We start from the raw sequence: 16,843 nt of genomic DNA on the forward strand, positions 1-16,843 counted from the left end.
ACCATGGGTAACATGAGGCACAGCCAGCACACTCCACATTCTTGCGTCAAGTCCCGGGAATTTTAAGAGCTATAATTCAAGTGCTGAGCAAAGTTAGGTGACTATGGGTTCTGATGATCTCACCGGCTGCAATTTACTAAAATACATCAAATTGCAATCAGATTCCTGCCTTTACAATTTAGTTTCTTCTCAGTCCCATCACATGTTACTTACTCATAGATTTTGAAATGAGTCTAAAATAAGATCAAAGGCAGGAAATTCCAAGTTAGAACTGATTACTGTCCAGGAGAACCAAGCATGAAAGTAGGAAACAAAACCACCGACTTGAATAATATCTGATTTGTTACATTTTCTTCAATTATTCTTGGATTATTTTTTCTAAAGTGTCTTTTATGTGCATATATATGACAAATACATAATGAAACATAAATTAAAAAACAGTATTAATAATTTTTAAAATTGAAAGACTGATTTAAATCTAGAATTTTTTGCAGTATCCAATCTAAGTCTTCAAAGAAGTCTTCAAATTACATCCTTTATGACGATTATTTTCTCTAATATTACAATTTTAAAATACTTTTGTTTCATCAAAAGAATAATTACTCAAATTGTTCACTATGTTTTTAAATAAATATTTTATGTTGATACAAAATAACCTTTACTGTATATTTATTATAAAATTGTTGCCCATTTTAAAGACCTTGCTACTGCTACTGCTGCTAAGTCACTTCAGTTGTGTCCGATTCTGTGCAACCCCATAGACGGCAGCCCACCAGGCTCCCCCGTCCCTGGGATTCTCCAGGCGGGAACACTGGAGTGGGTTGCCATTTCCTTCTCCAATGCATGAAAGTGAAAAGTGAAAGTGAAGTTGCTCAGTCGTGTCCGACTCTTCGCGACCCCATGGACTGCAGCCTACCAGGCTCCTCCATCCATGGAATTTTCCAGGCAAGAGTACTGGAGACCTTACTGACCAATAAATGTCTAATCTTCATAGGTAAAATCTCCAAATTCATCACATTACTTCAAATACCAGTTAACTAAAATTTAATCAAACACCAAAGAATGTATTTTATACATATTTGATTTGTATTCTTCCTCTAATAAAATTACTCAAATTTTGCACACTGGCCTTCTAAAATAATTTACTTCTTAGCAAATATTAATTTGGCACAAACTGAAGTACACCAATGTCCCTCCAGGGGAAAAAAAAGGAGGAAATCATAAGTAAAACAAGAATACCTAAATGCTGATACTAAATGGGTACATTAGAATTCATAATACTATTCTATGTTTATATATGTTTGAAATTTTCTGAATAAGCTTTTTAAAAAAAAACCCATGTGTGTGGCTCTCACTAGGGACCAGGCAATATTCTCAGCACTTCACATTAATTACCTCATTTAATCCTCAAAATAACCCTATGAAATAGGCACTCATTGTACAGAGGAAGAAACTGAAGCACAGAAGACAGATAACTTTCCCAAGGTCATACAATAAGCTGAAATTCAAATCCAGGTAGCCTGGTTACGTATGTGCATAGAAAAACTTGGAAAATATAAATTACAGTGCTTTTTAATTTTGCTTATTCCTATTTTCTAATTTTTACACAAGAATATGTCTTTTGTAATTTGAATAAAGTTCAAAAATTATGAAAACTTTTATTGAAATACTTATACACTCTTTAGAAACAGAGGATGTGACTTTCTAAAACCTACATCATTACAAGTGTAGAAATCTATCATTAACAGATGTCATTAAATGAACAGTACTACATTAGGAAAATTTTAGAAATGATAAAAGATTACTTTGTTAGCCATTTACAATGTCCTATGGAAAGAGTAATGTTGAAAAGGGGTCAATATAATTTAACTAGATTCAATTAACTTTAGACCATTTAAAAATCTTCCTTCATCTTCAAAGAAAAATACAACCATTATTATCTTCCTATTTTAGACTCCTGGGAAATTTTATACCAAAATAAGAACTCTCACTCTAGAAAAGAATTATGTAGACTGATGACGAGTCAAATGGAAACATTTCTCCTGATTACCGCAAACTGGCCAAACTCATTTATTTTTCATGAGAAGCAAATTATCAAATTCATGTAAAATGGAATAGAGTTATTTTAACTTGCACTCTTAGTACTGAAGAAAGTTGAAGATCAAATGAGCCGAGGAGTTTTACAGGAAGATAGTAAATCTCCCTGCTGTTAACTAACTCAGTGTAGCCCAAGCTGGAGAACACCTCTATATTCCAGACCTGAATAGACACAATCACAAAAACAACATCATCACCACACTGTTTGAAGAACCACTTTGAAAATTTCCAGTGAATAAGATGAATGGGGCACTGTGAAGCAATGTCATATATTCTTTTGCAAACCCTAAGACGATCCATAATGAAGATGAGAAAACATCTTTAGTTTGATTATACTTAGTCTTACATACCTCTGTCTCCATGAAGAGTAACATGACACAGAGAGAAAAATGCACGGAGTTAGGAGTTGGGAAGCAGGAAAAACAGACTGGATGCAAAACCTAACTCCACCACTAGGTTTTAAAAAAATTAGGTTAACCACTTACTACCTGGAGCCTGATTCCTCATTGCATAAATCTGAGGACACTGGCCTCACAAGATGATACAAAGAACAATAAGGAGTCTGAAAGCCAAAAGGATGTTGACACAGTAGGTATGCATTCTAAAAATGTGTTTCTTCCCTCCCTTGATACAATGTGGGACAGTCAAGGGAGGTAAAGGATGGAGAAGAATTTAAGTTTAGGTATAAGTTCAGTTCAGTTCAGTCACTCAGTCGTGTCCGACTCCTCGCGACCCCATGAATCGCAGCATGCCAGGCCTCCCTGTCCATCACCATCTCCCGGAGTTCACTAAAACTCACATCCATCGAGTCGGTGATGCCATCCAGCCATCTCATCCTCTGTCGTCCCCTTCTCCTCCTGACCCCAATCCCTCCCAGCATCAGAGTCTTTTCCAATGAGTCAACGCTTCACATGAGGTGGCCAAAGCACTCGAGTTTCAGCTTTAGCATCATTCCTTCCAAAGAAATCCCAGGGCTGATCTCCTTCAGAATGGACTGGTTGGATCTCCTTGCAGTCCAAGGGACTCTCAAGAGTCTTCTCCAACACCACACTTCAAAAGCATCAATTCGTCGGCATTCAGCTTTCTTCACAGTCCAACTCTCGCATCCATACATGACCACTGGAAAAACCATAGCCTTGACTAGACGAACCTTTGTTAGCAAAGTAATGTCTCTGCTTTTCAATATGTTTTCTAGGTTGGTCATAACTTTTCTTCCAAGGAGTAAGCGTCTTTTAATTTCATGGCTGCAGTCACCATCTGCAGTGATAAGTTAGGCATCTCTAATCAAAGACTAGGGTGGGATCTTATATGTAAGTCAAAAGCTAGAGAAATAAGACACCAGCCCTCAGGTTAGGAAATGCATGAGATTCCATTCAAAACATAGTTGACTTCTAACTCACCTGCTGAAAGCCTTTCAACAGCATTCCACTGCACTTTGTAATAAAATTCAAACTCCAAACCATGGCCAAAAGGTCCTACATGATCTGGTCTCACAACTCTCCCTCAACCAAGGGGCTTCAGCCACAATAACCTCCAGTTTGCTCTGTGGACCCCCTAAGTTCTTTCTGTGTGCAGGTCTAGAGCCCCTAGGTCCCTCATCAAGTGTTCGTGCCCTTGCTGTTCAAACAGCTGACTCCTCTCACCTTTCACATCTTCTCTTGAGACTCCACGACCCACCCAGCCCCAAGTGGTTCCCCACTCCCTACCCCCAGGGACCCATTACCACATCCTTCATTGCTTTGATCACAATCTCAAAGGATCATCATATACTTATTTCTGCTGACTCTCTCTCCCCCTCCCCCACCAGTAAAATGCAAACTCTTCCCTCCCCCCGCCAGTAAAATGCAAAGTCTTGAGGGCAGGGACCTGATCTCTTTTTGACCAGGATACCCCAGCATATAACAAGTTATCTGCTCAATACAGATCCACTGAACAAACACAAAGCACAACACGGGCTTTGGAACACCACGTTGGATGAAACAGCTCCTGTGTGCCACACATCCACCAAACACTCTAAGTAACTAATCCCATTGGATCGTCACAACCACTCTGAGTTAGGTATTATTAACTCCATTTCCTGTATGAGAAAATAAGAGCTCAGAGAGGAAGTAACTTGCCTGAGGTTATACAGTGATATTAATAGCCAGGATTTACTGAGAATTTTACCACGTGCCAGGCAGGCACAGTTGAAGCTCTTTATGTGTGTTCTCTCACCCAATATTCAAAACAACTCCATGACATGACTACTATTATTATCCCCATTTTCATATGAAAAACCATGTGAGGCAAAGAGAGGTCAAAATTAATTGCCTAAGTAAGAAGCAGAGCATGGATATGAACTGTGCAGCCTATGAATCTAAGCAAAGTTTACATTCTTAACCACTCCTCTATAAAGTAGAGTTGACACAGAGTTTTTAAAAAGTTAAAATAATCCATTAAAGCAATTCACTCAGAACCAGGCACATAACCAACACTTTCTAAATGTTAACTATTATGAATCTTAGTCTAAATCCAATACCTTGTTTCTTTTTTTCTTTTTTTTTCTATTATATCTTGCTGCATCCCAGGGAATCAAGCAAATCTTAAAAAGAACAATCTAGGTTTGGACATAGTGTTAGATCAGTTTCCCAAAGCAGCTCATCAGCATCCACAAATAGCTCTGTATCTTAGTGTATATTGCAACCCTAAAAACATATAAAGTCTGATGCATGAAAGTTACATATGAAAGGGGTGCTCCACGCCATGCACAAAACACAAAAATTATCAATCTAAACTTAACCTTTATCCTGTGGCACCATTACCAGCAACACATCTATCTACCACATTTGTGTATGTTCTGAGATTTTATACTTGTATTTTATCATTGACCATTCATTCCAAGTTCAATGAGCATCTATCAAAAGCTAAAGATTGCCACTTTGGTCATGGCAACTGGTATCAATCTTTAGTAAGTCTAGCCTTCTTGTCATTGCTAGCAACGCTTTCACATTTACATTTTCCATCTTTTTAAACAGTAAATATTCACTGCAATAGATGAAAGCAATTATTTGCCCAAATGGTTACTCAAACATTACCACCCAAACACAGACGGCTACACTGCTGCAGATGAATGCTTGTCTGGCAGGCAGCTCCACCGGGTGACAGTTCAAGATGCAGCTCAGCAAAGCTGGGCAATTTCCACGTGGATGTGTTCACGTGTAAAAACACACGGGAGCTTGAGATAACGGTGGAATGTTCTGGAAGTAGTGTTCAGAACCAGGAAGATCAAGAGGAAGGCACTGATATGTTCTCAGTTCCTGCAGCTGCCTCAGAAAACAGAGCTTGACCTCCAACTGGCGGTGCACTCGATGCAAGGAGAGCACAATGGTACGGCGCGCGGAGGCCGTGCTAGAGCTGGGCCTGTTTCTCATGGCCCTTTCCGCTCTGAGGACTGTCACCAATCCTCAGGCTGTAGATGTCGTCTAGTTCTGAAGGGGCTAGCTCCACCTCTGCAGCAGCGGCACCTGCTCAGACGCAAGTGAAGGAGAATCTCAAGCAGGAAGGACTCCTCACTGACCAAGCCTGCTGCGTTCCTCTCCTGCACTTCCAAGTTTCTTGGGAGAAACAGCTGAACCCTGTTCACTGCCTGCCAAGTCTGGCAGGTACTAAGCAGTTCATAAATGTTTTTGAGTTATTGTCTTTAGTACAGCACCTAATATACAATAGACTCAAAAATATGTTCAAATCAGAATTCTACTGTTTATTTTGTTTTCAGATCAACTTTCCAAAACAGAAAGTGAGAAACAGAGAAGAATCTATATCCACATCTTTCTCACCCATGAAACAGACCAAAATAAATTTAAAAGAAGGAAGCCTCACGTGCTGCAGTCCATGGGGTTGCAAAGAGTCAGACATGACTGAGTGACTGAACTGAACTAAACTGAAAAGTAAAAAGAAAAATTGTAAACAACTTTATTTTCAAATTAATACAGTAACCAGATCCAATTGTCAACACATTTAGGGTTTGAAAATAAGTAGTTCTTTTTACCAGCTTTTTTAAGCTGAGAAAATAACTTTTATATAGATAGGATAAAGATGAACTTCAGCCAAGCCCAAATCCCAAATCAGCAGAATCCAAATTAGTGAGATTTTATCATGCTGTTATTTATTTTGGTACATTTTTTTTTTTTTACAAAAATCAAATAAAAGGTCAAAGAACACATGTCAACATAAGACTGGTTCTTTACTGTTTCCAGCTAAATCTAATAGTGATGGGAAATGGGTCTTTGTTACTTGAATACATCATAAGTTTTACATGAATGCTTCAGCTGACAGCTATTATTTATCATAGCTATATTCTTAATCTTCTATGTATTACAACCCTTTAGAAGCCCATGGTATCACCTCTGTGTATTTCCCGCTGGGGTAAAAGGCATTTTAAATACATAATTACCCAATGAAGTAACATTTACCAATTTTCCATTACATAGCTAGCAGTATTCATGGCTATTTTACTTGTGGGGTTCTTAATAATCTGATATTAGTTAACCTTCACAAGCATCCTGGGCAGATGATCATTAGTAAATCCTTTCACATTAGTAAGAGACATCAAGCAGTATATTCAAGAATCAGAAGAGGATTCAGCAAAGTAATGCTAATATCCAGTTGGCACAGTGTAGTGTGTAGAATCTCTTTCAGATCAAGTCAAGAACTTTATGTAAAGAAAGAAGGATGAAGAGGAGGTGGAAGAGGGGGGAAGAGAAGGAACATTAGCTCCTCATGAGAATAATTTTTAACTTCACAAATTTTAAGACCAATACATACAATTTTCACATGTACAGGGTTCAATGGAACTTCTCAATGCTGTGTTGGAAGTAACTGTCTGACTAGAAAAACGACAGTGAATTGGCAACTCACAATAAAGCCAACGCTCAGAGCTCCATTTCAACTTCAAAATCTACTTCTGCCTCTCAGTCCAAATGCAAGCCCTATTTATGAAAGTGCTCCCAACCTGTCTTACCTCCAAACCAATATCCATGGGTCCTCAAAGGCCAGACCAGCTGGGAAGCAAAGCCACAGCAGTAAGGGAGGATCAGCATCGTTCCCAGGACCACAAGCCTCTCGCCACTCTCCAGCCCACTGTTCTCAATTCCATAGGGAACTTAGCACAGTAAAGTTGAAAGTCTGGGGCAGGTCAACAACTAAACCCAGTCTATGAAAGTGGGCTGTCAGGGTACTCACTGAGCATTTGGCCTTAGCGTTTGGCACTTCTTGGCAATATCCCAAAGCGTGGCACATGTGCTTCAAATTCTAGCCACCTCCCAATTCAAAAGTGTAAAACTACAAAAGGCTTTAAATTGGCATCTTTTTATTTATTTTTTAATTGAAGGATAATTGCTTTACAGAATTTTGTTGTTTTCCATCAAACCTCAACATGAATCAGCCATAGGTATACATATGTCCGCTCTCTTTTGAGCCTCCCTCCCATCTCCCTCCCTAGCTCACCCCTCCGTGTTGATACAGAGCCCCTGTTTGAGTTTCCTGAGACATACAGCAAATTCCCATTGTAAAGCCAGCATCTTTTGTGCAAAGTCATTCATTAATTGCTCTAAAAGGTAAGCTAAGGAATATGTAGATAAAGTATTGATTAGTAATGTGAAACAGTTACAAAGAGTTTTAACAATACATAGATATGCTTATGGCAGAGTAAAAATACTGAGAGAAATTTTTATACACAATCATGAACACAACCAAGTTTAAACTACAGATATAAAGACAAGACTAAGGGGAAAAAGTGAATATGCAAAAACGTTAAGTTCATTTCTAGTTAACAAGTTAATGACTGATTACATACTATTCCTCTTCTCCTGATATTTGCTACATTTAACTTTCCCCTCCTACAATGGGCATACATTACTTTTGTACATTAAATAAAAATTATCACTTCTCTTCAAACAAAAAATCAATTTTTTTAGTCTCAATTAAAAAAAAGTAGTAATCTTACTTATTCACTTGGAACCATGGTCTTCTATCACTGTCTAAAGAGGCAGTTTCACCACAGCACACAGCAAGATAAAAAGCCTCACTTGATCCAATTACACCACTTATTAAGAGCTATTTAATGAGAAAGTCACACCTTGGAGTTATTAGATGCTATAATGGTCCTGCAGTGTTCCAAACAACTAAGCTAACAGAATTACCTTTGATTCTAAATCGTTTGCCAGGAGATTAATCCACCTGGTCCCTGAAAAAAATTAAGTGTTCCTCCAGTGTGTTCAACTTCCTCCAATCTCATTTTAATCAAGGACGTCGGCCTCTGTTGACAGAGGTATTTTTTAATAGACTTACTGAAGTATAATGGATATACAAAGAAATCACATATTTAATGTGTACAATTTGATGACTCTGGACATGTGCAAACACCCATGATGCATCACCACAATCGATGTAACAGACACATGCAACGCTTTCCAAAGTTCCCTTGTGTCCTTTTTTTTCCACTTTTTGGTGTACACAATATTGTACTTTAACAACTGGCATCAGGCTGTACAGCAGATCTTTAAAACTTATTTATCTAGCATAACTGAAACTTTATAAAGGATAGCTATTTATAATTTCTTAAATTACAGTACAAAGAGTTTGATTTTTCCTTTAATTTTCCCAAAATGCAGATAGCATATAATACCTAAAAAAATTGTCATCAATAGATACATTTTCAGGAGGTCTTTACATGTTTTGGCATCTGCCAAAGAATCACAAGAAATGTCTTTCTGACATAGTGACATTTGGAAAAAGACCTAGAGGAAACAATGAGTGTTCCAGACAGAAGGGCTAAGGGCAACAGCCCTGAGATAGAAGCATGTGTGGCAAATTCAGGGAAGAGCAAGGACACCAGTATGGTTGATACAGATGTGCAAGCTGGGAAGTGAGAAATGACAGAGAGGAGCAGGAGCCAGTGACAGAAGCCCCTACAGACACTGTGGGCTCTGGATGTTTCTGAGTGGGATAGATAGCCCTAGAGGCTTTGGGGCAGGGAGATAGCACACTTGACTGTCATTTTTAAAAGGTCATCTAACTCCTCTAGAGAACAGACCATATGTGGGCAGGAATAAAAAAAAGGGAGACCAGTTAGGAGGTTATGGCAATAATCCAGGAAAGAAACCATATTGCCATGGACAAAGAGAAGAGTAGTAGAGATGGTCAGAAGAAGTCAGGCTTCACACTTATTTTGACAGAATTTGCTAAGGGATTGGATGTGGAATGCAAGAACAGTGAAGGATGACTCCAAGGTTTCTGGTTCAGACAAGTGGAAGAAAAATGCAGTCACACAGTGAGATGCCGAAGACAGGAAGAGTCATTTGTTTGTTTTTGGCCACGCAGCATGTGAGATCTAGTTCCCCTACCTGGGATCAAATCCATGCCCCCTGCATTGGAAGCATGGAGCCCCAACTGTTGGACTGCCTGGGACATTTCATTCGTTTTTGAAACAGGGCAATAATGCACAAGTATCCTCAATCAATGGGGTACAAAAAAGAGAAGGGGGCAACAGAGGATGAGATGGTGTGATGGCATCATCGACTTAATGGACATGAGTCTGAGCAAGCTCTGGGAGTTGGTGATAGACAGAGACAGCACTGATGTGCTGCAGTCCATGGGGTCGCAAAGAGTTGGACACGACTTAGCAACTGAACAACAAATCTCTGGAAGGAGAGTCTACAGGACAAAAGGGTGCAGAGTGAAGAGAGTACAAACTTCATCTTTTTCTCAACTTTATTTGAAGCCAATCTTCACTATAACACAATTAATGTTAAATTTTGTATGCTTAGTTCTAGCTTCCCTGGTGGCTCAGAAGGTAAAGAATCCACCTGCAATGCAGGAGACCTGGGTTGGATCCCTGGGTTGGGAAGATCCCCTGGAGAAGGGAATGGCAGCCCACTTCAGTGTTCTTGCCTGGAGAATCCCCATGGACAGAGGAGCCTGGCAGGCTACAGTCCGTAGGGTCACAAAGAGTTGGACACGACTGAGCGACAAAGCACACAGCACAGCTCTAGGCTGGATTTGCATTTGATTCACACCCAATTCCAACGCTGCTGTCAGCACTTGCCCCCCTTTCCAAGCTCCATAAGGACTCAGTGGCCTGTTAAACCCTAACTATTCTACACAGCTTAAAATCTCATAAACTGAAGAGAGAGAGATAGAAAGGAAGGAGGGGAAACAGTAAATTAGTGGGTGGGTCGGTAGACAATCCTTACTATCCTGTTCCCCCAGCCCTCCTTGTCCATTCCATTTCATATCTCCTTCCAAGCTTTCTGTTAAATGTTCAATACATTCCTCAGGCACTGTGAACAGGAGCAGATTTGGGATTCAGGGAGGGAGAAAGGGGTCAACTGGTTGCGAAGTGATACTGTAAACAGAAATGTGAAGAAAATTCCAAGGTATTTATTAAAAAAAAAACCTTTAAAGATATGAAGTCACTTTGTTCATATTCAGCTGACTTGTGGAAGCACCACTGTCACTTCCGTTGCTGACAACATGGTAGGAGATCAAGGGAAAACAGACCAGTTAGAAGGCTATCATGCTGTCACTTCAATCATGTCCAACTGAAGTGGACAAAGTTGGTAACCCAACTTTATGACCCCATGGACTGTAGTCTGCCAGCCTTCTCTGTCCATGGCATTCTCCAGGCAAGAATACTGGAGTGGCTTGCCATGCCCTCCTTCAGGGGATCTTCCTGACACAGGTATCAAACCCACGTCTCCTCTGTCTCCTACACTGCCAGTAGATTCTTGACCACTGAGCCACTGGGGAAGCCCTTAGAAAGCTATGGTAGATCGCAAAAAATGGCCCCAAACTCTTCCCAATTTGGTATGCACATTTCTTTACAAAGTGACTTAACTGCTCCTCTCATAAGTAGGCTACTTCTCCATCCCCTTGGCTTTGGGCTGTCTTTGTGACTACTTTGAGCAACAATGGGAGAAGTAAAGTGGGAATTCTTAGTCTACCTCTCAGAAGGCCATGTAGCTTCCTCTTGCTCTCTTGGCTCTATTAGACCAACCATGGGACAGGTTACTGGACCAGATGTAGCAGAGATAAGCCATTCCAGCTGATGCCTCCAAACCTACGGTTGGTTGCCATTAACCCACCAGCAAAAAAAGCTCCCCCCACACCTAGCCGCCCCAAGCCTAATCCAAATTGCCAACCCCAGAATCATAAACTAATAAAAGATTGTTGCTTTAAGCCACCAAATTCCAACAGTGAGTGGTAATAAATAACTGATACAGAGACTATCACAACATCAAGAACGTACACAATGGAGGCTTAGACTAGGGTGGGAGCAGTGGATGGTGAAAAGTACTCAGATTCTAGCCATATTTTGAAGGGATAGACAATAGGCTTTCCTAATAGTTTACAAGTGGATTGTGAGAAAAAGAGAAGAATCAGGGCTGACACCCAAGTTTCTGGCCCAAGTAATGGAAAAGATAAAATTTCCATGATCTGAGAATGAGGAAGACCACAGGTGATGTAGGTGTAGGAAGAAAATCAGGAGCTGTATTTGAGATTTCTATTTAGTCATCCAAGTAGAAATGCTAAGTAGGCATCTAGATACACGGAGTCTAGAGCTCAAAAGAAGAGGTATACAGGACTTCCCTGTGGTCTAGTGGTTAAAAATCCACCTGCCAATGCAGGAGACACAGGTTCAATCCCTACTCTGGGAAGATTTCACATACTGTGTAGCACTTAAGCCTGAGAACCACAGCTACTGAAGCCCGTATGCCTAGAGCCTGTGTTCCGCAACACGAGAAGCCACTGCAATGAAAAGCCTGCACGCTGCAATTACAGAGCAGCCCCTACTCGCTGCAATGAGAGAAAGCCTGCACGCAAGGCCCAGAACATTCAAAAATAAAATTTTAAAAATATCAAGTATCAATCTGTAAAATCCCATCTATGTAAATCATTTAAAAAGATTAATAGGTCCAGGCTATATCTATATATATAGATATAGATATACACACACACACACATATATATATATATAAATTGGGAGTTAATAGTTACTGCATGTGAGCATGCATGCTCAGTCACTTGAGTCATGTTTGACCCTATGAACTATAGCCCACCAGGGTCCTCTGTGCATAGGATTCTCCAGGCAAGAATACTGGAATGGGTTACCATGCCCTCCTCCAGGGGATCTTCCCAACCCAGGGATCAAACCTGAGTCTTCAGCATCTCCTGCATTGCAGATGGATTCTTTACAACTAGACCATGGGGAGAAGCCTAATAGGGTATTATTACTATGTAAAGACTGAATGGGAGGCAGGGCATATTTTTCAAAAGAAAAAAAATGAAAAAAAAAAGACAATAATATGATTAAAGGACTGTGAGGACTGAGCCAAGGAGCTCTCCTGTTTGAGAGGTGAGGGCAATAAGAAAGAACCAATAAAGGAATTGAAAAGGTGCAGAGGGGCAGGAGGAAAACCAGGAATTGTAGCATCTTTGATAATAAAGAAAGAGACTGTTTCAAGCAGCAGAAAGTGATCAACTATGGAACTACATGACAGGAAATAGTAACCATGTGACAGGATACAGGGGGTGGCTCATGCTATGGTGCAAATCATTTTACAGTTTCTACATGTATCAAATCAACCTGCTGTACCTTAAACTCACACCATGTTATGTGTCAATCATATGTCAATAAAGTTGGGGGCGAAATGACGATCAGTCGTGTAAAAGCTGTGAGTTAAAAACAGACCTTTGGACTTAGTGCTGCAGTCCATGGGGTCACAAAGAGTCGGACACGACTGAGTGACTGAACTGGACTGAACTGAGGGAGAAAGTCTGAGGAAAGTGAGTTTAATAAAGAATGGGGGGAAGTAATTGGACACATGAGTGTAAGTCTTGCCATAAAGGAAAATAGTGTGGTGGCATAACGAGGAAATGGGGTCAAGAAAGAGTAATTATTTTAAGGTAGGAGAAGGAACAGCATATTTAGATACTGAAGGGAACAACCCAGTAATGAGGGAAAATGTGATCTTGCAGGAGAGAGATGCTGGAGCCAAATCTCAGAGTAGGTGAAAGAAATCTTCATGCAGGGGTGCAGAGTTCTCCTTAGAAACACAACCTTATTCCCCAAGACTCTCAGTCCCAAAATAACTGGAGGGAAATCAGAGGTAAATGTAGGTACACCCACCTCTCTCACCCATGGCAACTGTCATTAGTATCAAGGCATTTTTCATACCTCCCAGACGAGAATCAACCTAAAAATGTTCAACATAACCTTCCAGGCATTCCAATAAAATGAGAGTCGTCACATGTAATGAAAAGTGCAGCTGACTCTTAACAACCTGGGGGTTAGGGGTGCTGACCCTCCCTGCAGTAAAAAACTCACACATGACTCTACAGTGGGCCCTCCCTAGCTACAGTTCTGCATCCATGGATCCAACCAACCAGAAAACCTTCTGACAGAACTACAGTTCAACATTCACAATTACAACATTTGTTGAACACACTTACCAGCCAAATTAGCAGTTACTCATCTGACCCAAAAGATTAGAGGATATACTCTAATACACTGGAAAGAACTGAATTCTTCAGTTTAGAAGGTTGAATGAAACACTGGTTCACAGTAAGTGAAATTATGGATTTTAAAATAAATAATAACAAACTATCTATGCAATTTGAATTCTCAGCTTCCTTGGGTCTGAAGAAATATTTTCCCTTCATGAACAACGGAAAATTTTACAGTATTTAATGTCACAGCTTTTGATATATTTTCAAAATATATAAAACTAAAGTAACTCAGGCTAACTGAATGTAATCCAATATAAATCAACAAAAATTTTAAATCCTAAATGCAGTATTATTACTTCCAATGGGGCTTAGAATAGGTTAAAAAAAATTATGAGGCCAGAACTACTTGGCAGACCCAACTTATAAGAACAACATTCGATCTATTGTTTGAAAAGTGGATGAGGTCTTCTGCATTGCTTGAAAACTCTGTTTCAAATAATTGAAATGGGAGAAAATTGACAAGTATCCCTTGTTCTATTAGCTTAGCAAATTTGTATCCTATCCTGTGGAAGCAGTACACACAACTTCCATCCAATTTATCACTAATTGTGAATCAAAGATTTATATTATACTTATAAAACTATACCATATTTATTATATTACTCATCTTTAGATTTTTAAGAAATATAATACTTACAGATTTCACATTTCCTAAAGAAATATCTATTGCCAACTTGATTTAAATGATCACCCTAGGTTTCTTTTTCGAGACAGCTGAGCTCATTGTTATAAACCAAGAAATATTATGACCAGGTTTTGCTACAGATCCAAAAATAATCCTGACACTACTATTTCCTTACATTTCTTCCAAATATAGTTTCATTTTTCACTGTTTTTCTCCCCAAATTTTAATTTTTTTTCCTTCACACAGATATTTTAATATATAATCTGAATCCCTGAGTCTCCCCAAATTTTAAGCCAGAAGACTCCACTTGGAATGTTTTCCCTCAGCTCCTGCATTTCTCCCCAGTCTTCCCATCTTGATCTGCTCCATTTCTAGAACTAGAAAAATTTTTTAAAGTTCAGTTTTCTTAAATTTTCCCAACCCCCAGTAGTGATATAGGGGTTTAATTTAATTCACTAAATGGTTTGTGAATAACAGTCAAAAAGTATCACAAGGCTATGAATGTGTGTGTTAAGTCATTTTAGTCCATGTCCAACTCTTTGTGACACTATGGACGGTAGCCTGCCAGCCTCGTCTGTCCATGGGATTCTCCAGGCAAGAACACTGGAGTGGGTTGCCATGCCCTTCTCCAAGGCTATGAATATTATGCCTCAAAAGCAGGAAGACCAAATGGATTACTTAATAAGTACCATCAATAAATCAACAAATGAAAATCTATTGTTACATCTCTATTAGCATCTTTACTCTCAAACTGATGATGTGCTTACCTTTTGGTTATTAATTCTCAACTGTAAAGCAGCAATCAATTAAAATCCAGTAAATTTTAGGTTGATAAAATAAATGTTAACATAGACATGATAGTGAAAGACATTAACCAGGTGATGACAACTACCAAATATTAACCAAGTAAGCAAATAACCAAGGCAGTGTTAGTTACCACTAACCTACTAAAGCAAGTAAAAATGCTTTGAAAATTGCATTCTTATCCAATGTTTTTATATCATACCTTTAAATGTAACATTTAAAATCTCCTGATTATTACATTTCAAAATTTAGATGAGTCATAGTGCTCTGAGTGCGGGAATTATATGTGAATCAAAATTGTAAACAGGCACTTGCTTGCTAGTCAAAAAGTCAATGTGGACAGATTCAGGAAGAGTAAAACATATAATCTTAAAATATATCCAGGGTTTTGTAAATGGTCACTTCTCAAATATTAACACAGTTCAGTAAACGTGCAATCTGCCCATCCTGTCCTTGAATGTCTCACTATTACTAAATATTTCTAACCCCATCCCCTCACTTTACAGATAGGTGCCTGAGACCTAGGTCTTTAGTGATACTTAGCAGGACTATGCCTCAGAGCTATAATGGTCTGAGGCTTACAGGAGGTAAAAGTAAGGAAAACTGAATGAGGTCCCAGAAGAGCTATATAGCTTATGATACAGGATCTCAAGCTTCTGTGCCTAAATCTAGAACCTGAAATTGAATCATCAAATCTAGACAATAAAACTGGCTGATAAACTAGAAGAAAAAGACAGGGAATGACCGTTTTACTTTATGGCATAAGACCCTGACCACCAAGGAACCCACGGAAAAAGTGCTGAACAGATGAATGACTGATTGCAATGACACTTGATAGCATGACTTCATTGATTTCAGAAGCTCCAAATTCAGAAACTAAATTAAGGATATCATGCTGAAACTAAAACTGATAGAGAGTAAGGGGCAACACAACGGGCAAGTCTCCATAAATCTCTGCATAGCTGTTGCTGACATTTCAAAACATACGTTCATACGTGTATGTGATATATATACAGAGATAACAGAAACATACTACTTCTTTCAAGTAATTCCTGCAAGTGAGGACAGAGCCAGGAGACCTGAAAACAGGCCCTGCTCACCCACAAGCCCTTGCATTAAAGTAGACAGGATCTGAGTGAGTCACCGGGAATTAGGAGGAGACAGTCACTCCAGGACAAGGAGGGGAGGGCTAGAGTCCCCTGTGCTGCCTTCAGACTAGGGAAAAGTGGGATGACTGCAACCTGCTGCAGGAAGGTATGCAAGGACCGCGCCGACCTGTTTCCGAATCAGGATCCCGCTGAGCCCCACCGCAGTCACCAGAGCCAGCCCCACCCAGGCATCCGGGAGCTCTCTAACGCCGAAGGCCTACTCCTTTGGGAATTCAGAACCCCAGCAGGACAGGACGAGGGCAATCGACAAGACCTGTCCCCTCCCCGGCCGCCCAAACCACGACGCGGCCCTGCCACCACATGCTCTATTACCCCATCTCCCATTAAAGCTCCAGGCCCACCGGGCCTCAGCCTCCCTCCCAGCAAGCTGAGTCAGGCCGTAGGCGAGTGCCATCGGGAGACCTCTGTGCAGGAGGCAGAGGCCCGCAGCCCGCCGCCTAACACCCGCAAAGCTTACCTCCCTTCTGCCACAAGCTCAGCCCCACGCCGGCTGCCTGACGTGGCCCGCCCCGCCGTCTCGAACGCCTGGGGGCGGTGACTATGGGGAGACAGCCAATGGCCTGCAGACCTCAAGGGCTTGCCCCGCCTCCTCCAACTTCGA

General features: G+C 40.2%; 1 protein-coding gene across 2 annotated transcripts in view; it reads right to left on the bottom strand.

Annotated features, from left to right (window-relative positions):
• FOCAD (focadhesin) overlaps positions 1–16,755 on the bottom strand; it is a 305,178-nt gene extending 288,423 nt beyond the window's left edge. The window contains exon 1 of one of the 2 annotated variants that reach the window (XM_055577935.1): positions 16,700–16,755. The gene's annotated coding sequence lies outside the window, so the exon portion shown is untranslated. The remainder of the gene's footprint in view (positions 1–16,699) is intronic. The other variant, XM_055577936.1, reaches the window with a different exon arrangement.
• Between the last annotated feature and the right edge of the window lie 88 nt (positions 16,756–16,843).

Source organism: Bubalus kerabau, chromosome 4 (assembly GCF_029407905.1).
Source record: "Bubalus kerabau isolate K-KA32 ecotype Philippines breed swamp buffalo chromosome 4, PCC_UOA_SB_1v2, whole genome shotgun sequence".
Lineage (NCBI taxonomy): Eukaryota > Metazoa > Chordata > Mammalia > Artiodactyla > Bovidae > Bubalus > Bubalus kerabau.